The sequence below is a fragment of the Haliotis rufescens genome, unplaced genomic scaffold (genome assembly GCF_023055435.1).
Source record: "Haliotis rufescens isolate VD_foot unplaced genomic scaffold, xgHalRufe1.0.p SCAF_1, whole genome shotgun sequence".
NCBI lineage: Eukaryota > Metazoa > Mollusca > Gastropoda > Lepetellida > Haliotidae > Haliotis > Haliotis rufescens.
In genome coordinates this window covers 61,315,972-61,324,251 of record NW_025963779.1, presented here as the reverse complement: position 1 = coordinate 61,324,251, position 8,280 = coordinate 61,315,972, and positions in this window count along the sequence as shown.

Here is an 8,280-nt window from a genome sequence, read left to right as displayed (position 1 = left end):
GAGTCTCTGTGTTTACATGAACTCATGGCAAAAGTACTCCACTGATATATGACTGGAAACATCCTAATTTACATAACTTATACCTGTTGATGGCTTCCAGGAATAATCATTTAATATGCAGTGTAGCCTTCTATATCCTCACCGCATTTAATCATGGAACGTCACATTCAATAACTGTATGAAGAGCCTGTAAAATATTTCAAATGTATGCACCTTACACGAAGCACCCATAAAACAAATACCTGCTGTATCCTTGATTTCAAGGTGCAAGTGCTGTGTGTGCGGTCTTGTTGTGATCCCGGGTTAGAAAGGATCCCCAGCAGCCTATGCTATGCTATCAGGTGGCACGATTCGGTGATTGATGGCGTGTCATTTCACACACTATCAGTCACAGGACTGACTGGTCCAGACTTGATTATTTACCTGCTGCTGTCACACAAGTGGAAATTGTCTGAGTGCAGCGCTAGACAGGAAACAAACAAACAAAAATGTTATGGTCACAGGTCTACATCAGTGAACATAATTGACAAGACTGGGAGGTAAACCACATGCATTTGTTACAAACTCTGGGGTAGTATTAGCAGTGAGCAGTAGAATACAAGTGGGCCTCCACATTACCATGGTGTGCGTGTTGTTGATGCTGCAGTGAATCACTGGTATCAGTGTGATGTCAGGATCGGCTTGCAGTTGGGTGTAGGCTTCAGTACAAAAACACCGGATGCTTTATTTACTTGAATAAATCTTTTTTGTGTGAGATACACCCAAACAAGGAGATGTACTAGCAGTCATAACACCGATATCATGTGCTAAAAGGGAATTACATTGAGATTTATGTAGGTTACTTTACTTCTTCCAATCCACTCAAATCATTCACGAAAACGACCTGTGGAGATCCGGGGTAGAATAGGTCTTCAGCAACCCATTCTTGCCATAAAAGGCGACTATGCTTGTAAGAGGCGACTAACAGGTTTGGGTGGACGGCTCGCTGACTTGGTTGATGCATGTCATCGTATTCCAATTGCCTGGATTGAGGCTCATTAGGTCAATCACTGGATTGTCTGGTCTAGACTTGATTATTTACAGACCCCTGTCATATCGCTGATATATTGCTGGGTGCGGCGTTAAACAACAAAGAAACAAACATTTAATAAAACAATAAATGACCTATAAAAATGTTTCTACTTCACATGCACCATATGTTAATAATTATGCCCTATAATCATGATCTTAGTTTGTCTTGTTAATCAAGAAAAGGGAAACTTTCCCCATCCTTGCACGTTGTTAGTTAATGACGATGTCCATTTATCTCTGACACGTTTTATTTATCAATATCCCTATTTGAGATAACAAGGTATGACTGTGTTTTTGAACAACTGGTATCACACTGACATGTTTTTGTTTGAGAGTGGATTGTTTCTGTTTACTAACTTTTCAGCATTGAGACGATGTCTGTAATGTGTTGATTCAGTTCTGTGACAGGACATGCTCCGTGTTCCGGGGTTGAGTATCAGAGCAAAGTTGTATGTTCTGTCCTTGTGCAATATTGCAGACACCCAGTGTAGCGCTGGTGTTGTGCAGCAGGGAGGAGGAAGTGTCAAGCTGATCTGTGTTAGCACCGCCAGTCTGTAGAGTCAGTGTCCGTCAGCATCGCCCTGGTTGCTACCATGTTGCCATTGCATTTTGGTCACCATGTTGTTAACACATTACACTGTCCTGTCATAGCATAGTGATTGTCATGTTGAGAGTTTTCATAGCTGTCACCTTCTTTCATAGCATTGTGGTTGCCATGTTGACAGTTAACATAGGACTGTCATCTTTCATCGCATTGTGGTCGCATGTTGTTGACAGTTAACATTGCACCGTCTCCATCATTCATAGCATTGTAGTTGATAATTGACGTAACAGTCGCCATCTTTCATAGCCTTGTTGTCGCGATGTTGAGAGTTAACATAGCACTGTCGCCATCTTTCATAGCCTTGTCGTCGCGATGTTGAGAGTTAACATAGCACTGTCACCATCTTTCATAGCCTTGTCGTCGCGATGTTGAGAGCTAACATAGCACTGTCACCATCTTTCATAGCATTCTGGTCACAATGTTGTTAACAGTTTCATAGCAGTCGCCATCTTTCATAGCATTGTGGCATGGTTGTCATGTTGAAGACAGTTTAGTTAACGCTGTCGCCATCTTTCATAGCATTGAATATCATAGGTACTTTGCGATACCTTAACACTGTTATGCTTTGAAAAGAATTTATTTTTGAATTTAAAATTACTTAACATTGTAGTTTTGGGATACTTTTCCTCATGTATGTTTAAGGAATCTCAGTGAATTCTCATCCTCGTCTTGACCAATGGCATCTCATCTACAGATCCTCTTTATTCAAAATATTTTTCTAGGCCATGTTAGAAGTTTCTTGTCAATCCACCAGTTTCATATTTTCCTTGGCTGTGTTTTAGCCAGCAACCATCTCCAAATAGCGTTGCCCATGATGACCAGACTTGACGCACAACTAGACTCCATTTTGTACATACATGCATGTTGATGAGGGCGGATTGTCTTTAATAACAGCAAGCTGATGAAGAGCATGACTGATTGCTTTAACTGTTGCCATGTGTTTGGTCTGTGGGAACTGTAATGAGTGCTAGCATTGTGTGTGTGTGTGTGTGTGTGTGTGTGTGTGTGTGCAGCAGAGTCTAATTATACTGTGGTTATTTGTGTTATTTACAATGGAAACTGGAAGGAAGATGTGTGAACAGTGTACAAAGTAAGAACACATTCATCTGATAGAAAGGAAATGTGCGGAACATTAACAAAGTCTTCAAGATGATGGATGCAACGTGGGTTCCTTCTTTGTGATAATGAACAGTGGATTCTGTCACTCCTATATTCGTAGGGGAATCTATAGTTTCATCCCCTTGTGGGTGATGTATTCCAGGGCAGTTCAGCGTTTCCTCATTTAAACACTCTCCTCATCCGAAGTGTTAATCACGCCGAAATCCTGGGTTTGATCCCCATATTGGTAAGATGTGAGAAGCCCATTCAGGTGTTCTATGGGGCGGTCTGGTAGCCTAGTGGTTAAAGCGTTCACTCTGAAGACCTAGGTTCGATTCCCGACATGGGTACAATGTGTGAAGCCCATATCTGGTGTCCCCTGCCGTGATATTGCTGGAATATTGCCAAAAGCAGCGTAAAATCAAACTCACTCACTCAGGTGTTCTATGCTGTGACTTTGCTGGAGTATTGGTAAAAACTATTCTCTCTCATTCACTCCATATCTAGTGTGACTTATTAAAATGGCTGAGTGAGTGAGTGAGTGAATATTTTCTGTTGGCAGTTTTCCAGCCACATCACCTCAGCCTGCAAGTTTTCAAGTCAATCCAAATAGGAATCTCGATTCTGACAGTTTCCACTGCAAATGAACATGATTTATTCAGATTGTTTTAACTGATGAACATAAAATTTCCAAGATATGCAGAAGAATCAGTGTATTATTCAGAATGTATAGAAACAAGTGAACGCAGACAGGGCCAGGCCAGTGCTCCTAAAAGTTACTGATATCATAGATCAGATGAAATAACAACATGAATTTGTTTTCGGTCTTTAGCCAGGAGATATTATTTGACAATCCTGTAATAACCAGTGAAGCCTGGGGGATTCCCTGTGGTATGTCAAATACAGATCAGATTTATTATCCAGATTAATGGGCAAGAGATTTAATGGCCTCCTGATTTGCCCTGTGTGGTTGGTTACTTGCTAGACTATAGTCAGAGCAGTACATGTGATGGTGCTCTCCTATTTTGCAATCATGTGCTATTGGTGTTTATTTTACTGTTTTGTTTTGTGATATTGTTGCCAATGTTTTGTGTTGTTATGACATGGAACTTACCAGGTGATACGTGGTTATACTCACTTTTCATCATCGGGTCATAATAAGATGGATTTTTATTTGAGATTTAACTGCTCATGGATTTTTATTTTTTATTTTCGGTATGACTTGAGATTGCAGTGTTATTCGTAATACTTGGTATAAAACTGGTGTAATTGTTTTATTACATAACCGGTTTCTAGTCATAATGGTCATATATATTACATCTTTTTCATAATAAGCAAGTTTGCATTCTTGATTATCCAGCGTATCATAGGCCATTATTTTTCTATTTGTTTGGAAATAAAATATTTTTTCATTAAAATTTCAAAAAGAAGTTGCCATCAGTTCTTAAAAAGCTGGATCATATAGATATTACAAGAAAAAAATATATGAATTAGCCATCTTTAGCTCATCCATCTGCTGGGAGCTTTGTTTTTTTTCTTTTTTTCTTGGAAGACAATGGGAGTGGCAAAGTTTGTGTATCAACCAGAGAATAACTCTACATGTGGTATGCGAGGATTTTTGCTGCAACTTGTGGACCGAACGATTTGGCGTTCTGTTATTGTCAAACTGGGCTTCATAAGTTTGATACCAGTAGATGATTTTTTTACAACAATGAGTATTTTCAGAATACTTTTGCATGTATCTGTGTGATCTGTGATCCAACAAATACAGAAATAATGGCCTTGTCTCCATTCTGTTACAAAAATAGCTATCCTATCGAAGTACACAGCGATATCACCAGTACATGTTCCATCTCAAATACGTCATGCATCATGACTTCCCTCCCCTTTCTTAGGACTAATGAAACTTTCTTTCCTAGCTAAAAGTATACTGAGAGGCATAGAAAACGCATATAGGGGGAAAATGGTCAGAAATAATTTTCATTTGTCAAAACATTACATATAAAAGTACAGGAATTGACCTTATATATATAATGACGTCTCTTCACTGTCTGGGCGGTCGGGTAGCCTATTGGTTAAAGCATTCGCTCGTCACGCCGAAGACCCGGGTTCAATTCCCGACATGGGTACAATGTGTGAAGCCCATTTCTGGTGTCCCCCGCCGTGATATTGCTTGAATATTGCTGGAATATTGCTAAAAGCGGCGTAAAACCATACTCACTCACTCACTCATTCACTCTTCACTGTCTGACACCGAGATGACCTCCAGCAGCTGCCTGACGTTGATGATGCAGGCGATGTGCATGGGCAAGGAGCTGTCCACGATAGGGTTGATGACATTGGATGTGACGTGCAGCAAGGCAACGTCAGATGGTCCGGTCACTGATGGGATGTGCTATCGTTCCTTTCGTTTCATTGGCAGTCTCTCATGCAGTCCTGAAGCAATTCCTAAGATGGCTGACGATGATCTACTGATCTTATCTTTGTGACGTCACACGATGTGTTTCCGGATGTGGATGTCTTGGACACTTCCTGTTGCCCTATGACGTTGCTGCAGCCTCGAAACGGTCGCCAGGTGGACATGGAAGTGATTAGCAACATCTGTCTGTGTCCAGCCAGCTTGCAGCACTCCTGTCACTTGGTTCCTATGGGCGTATGGTCATTGTGAATGTGGAGATAGCCGTTTTTAACCTGTCCTTTTATAGGGCTAAATGTACATTTTGCACGTGGGTCATGATTTTTGTGATCATCCGACTGCATTGTCATCACAGATGTTCCTCGTTGCATTTGAGATATCACGTCCCTATGTTTTGAAAACGTGAGATTCGAACTTAAACATCAGAGCAATAGTTTGGGCAAAACCAAAAGCTGTAAAACCTACCTCGTGACAAAAAGCAGTATGCGTTCTTAATGCCTCTCAGTGTAATTGTTAGTTGTGAGATGGAGATGGGGACATCACTTCCAAGACGAAGCTACGGAGGTGAATGTATCCAGGATACTTATCACAATAAAATGGGGACATATGCTGGATGTCATGATGCTAATTTGATGACAGCTCAATTTAACGAAAGGTATTTCATATTTCAACTCCTTTTTCACTTTGATTGATGAGTGAAATATACATGTGGTAGGAGTGTTGCAATATTACTGTCAGGACATGTAGAATGGATTAGACTTTGAATCCTACTTGTTTCAGATCCGATTGAGAACTTTCATTGTATTGTTCGCACTTCTAAACAATTCTTGGTCATCATCAGTTTCATTGTACGCAGAAGATCACAAGTGTGGTGTCTCCTGTAGGAATAATATAACAGAATGGTTATAGTTCTTGTTTGTTGTACGTTTCATACCAATAACCATGCACAACCTTGATTTGCTTGTTCATCGGACAGATGAGTCTACCTTGCTTATACTTTAAAGGTCTCAAACATTTTCATTGATAATTTCTCACATATTTCTTGACCACGAAACCTACACTGCCTCTGAAGAAACAACTTGAAATGTCTTAAAGCTGATGTCTATGTACTGTTCAAACATTTGTATTGAAAATATGTGTCATGCATCATTTGTTTGTTCATTGGTCAGGATTTACAACATACTTCTTTGTACAGGGATTTGGTCACACTGAAAAAAGTGAAGCAAGATTGGCAACACCTGTCTTATCAATCTGATGTAGTATGTGTTGTCTGAGACAGATTTACACGAAAAATAAAAATAATAGAAAGATAGTTCTAGAACCTTTAGATGTCTTTGGCTACAGCAACAATGCATCATTGTCAGGTTTGGTTCTTTGTGTATGTAATATTTTTACAAATTTATGCAATAAAGATACCAAATGTTTCATCTTTTGTTTATTGTGAATAGTTAAGAGTGTTCCTAGTGTTTCATTACAAAAATCATCATCACAAGGACAAATAAGAAACAAACTGGATGGATACAACTGCTTCAAGATCCTCAAGGGAGGCTCGGGTGGCCAAGTCGTCTATGGCACCGCAATTCACTGTGTAGAGTTGCATCCCTTGGGCACATCGGAAACCTATGATTTTTGGTTAGAATCCTAGTTCGTCCCCGATTATGTTACTAGGTCTGTCAGCACCATACCCGTGCTCATGGGATTCACAAAAGTGGTAAACATCCGTGACCTGCATCACTTCTGGCTATCCTCCAACATAATGCTGATATAACTGGAATACTGTTCAAAACGTCCTTAAACACAAATTGCAAAGTTTTTTTTCTGGTTTTGCAAATATGTAATAAAGAGGTTATAATAAATTTGTACCTGGCAGTAGTGTTGTTTACCTTAAGACTGTTAAAGCATTCACTCTTCATGCCGTTCGATACCCGACGTGGGTACAATGTGTGAAGCCCATTTCTGGTGTCCCCCCACCATGATAGTGCTGGAATATTGCTGAAAGCGGCGTAAAACCACACCCACTCACTCTTAGGGGGGACAAATAAGTAGGCTTATAATGAACAGATAGTAACCTGTTATATACTGCTCAAAACATGTTAAAGAACACCCATAACTGACAAATTTGGGTGTTCCTTAACTTCTTTTGAGTAGTCTGTATTGTCTGCTTCCAAAGTTATTTGGTGTTCACCATGTGTCACTCATTTAGGCAACTACACTTGTCATAAGAGGGGACTAACGGGATCGGGTGGTCAAGCTCACTGACTTGGTTGATGCATGTCATTGTATCCCAATTGCGTAGATCGAAGCTCATGATGTCAATCACTGGATTGTCTGGTCCAGACTAGATTATTTACAAACCGCTGCATATAGCTGGAATATTGCTGACTGCGAAGTTAAACAACAAACAAACAAAAACAAAACTCTCACTCATTATTTTGTTTGACTTACATTCATTCTTGTTATGCATATTGGTCTAGATAACCTGTAAACGAGAACTGAAATGGCTCTGGTCTTAGGAGAACATCGAGAGAGAGAGAGAAAGAGAGGAGAGAGAGAGAGACATATTCAACATGAACATGTCTGTGAGTAGTAACCGTTGGTTGCTGACTTGGTTATTCATACCACATGATACAGGTCTGGCACATGCTAGGAAACCTGGAATAATGCAGTATAGGGCTGCTAAATAAATTAGACATTGCCACAGTTAAATCAAACTTGACACATGACTTACAAGTATGCTTTTTATGACAGAAATAGATCATAATGACAAACATCCCATCACAGATATTTCATTTTTGAAACAGATGTATCAGAATCAGATTGAGGCTGCAACAAAAAATCTTCATAGAAAATCATCACTTCTACTAAATTTGATGATACATTCCTACAAAAATTCTCCAATATCACAGATACCTTTCCATATATGGACATACAATATATAAAACAAAAACCTTAAATATCTACAACAAAATTCTTGGAGGGAATGTCATTTGTGTACAACATCAAAAACTACAGCATCTCAACATAATGATGAACAGCACATGGTAGCTTATTAAACTTCGGGGGGGCATGGGTGGCCAAGTTGTCTAAGGCG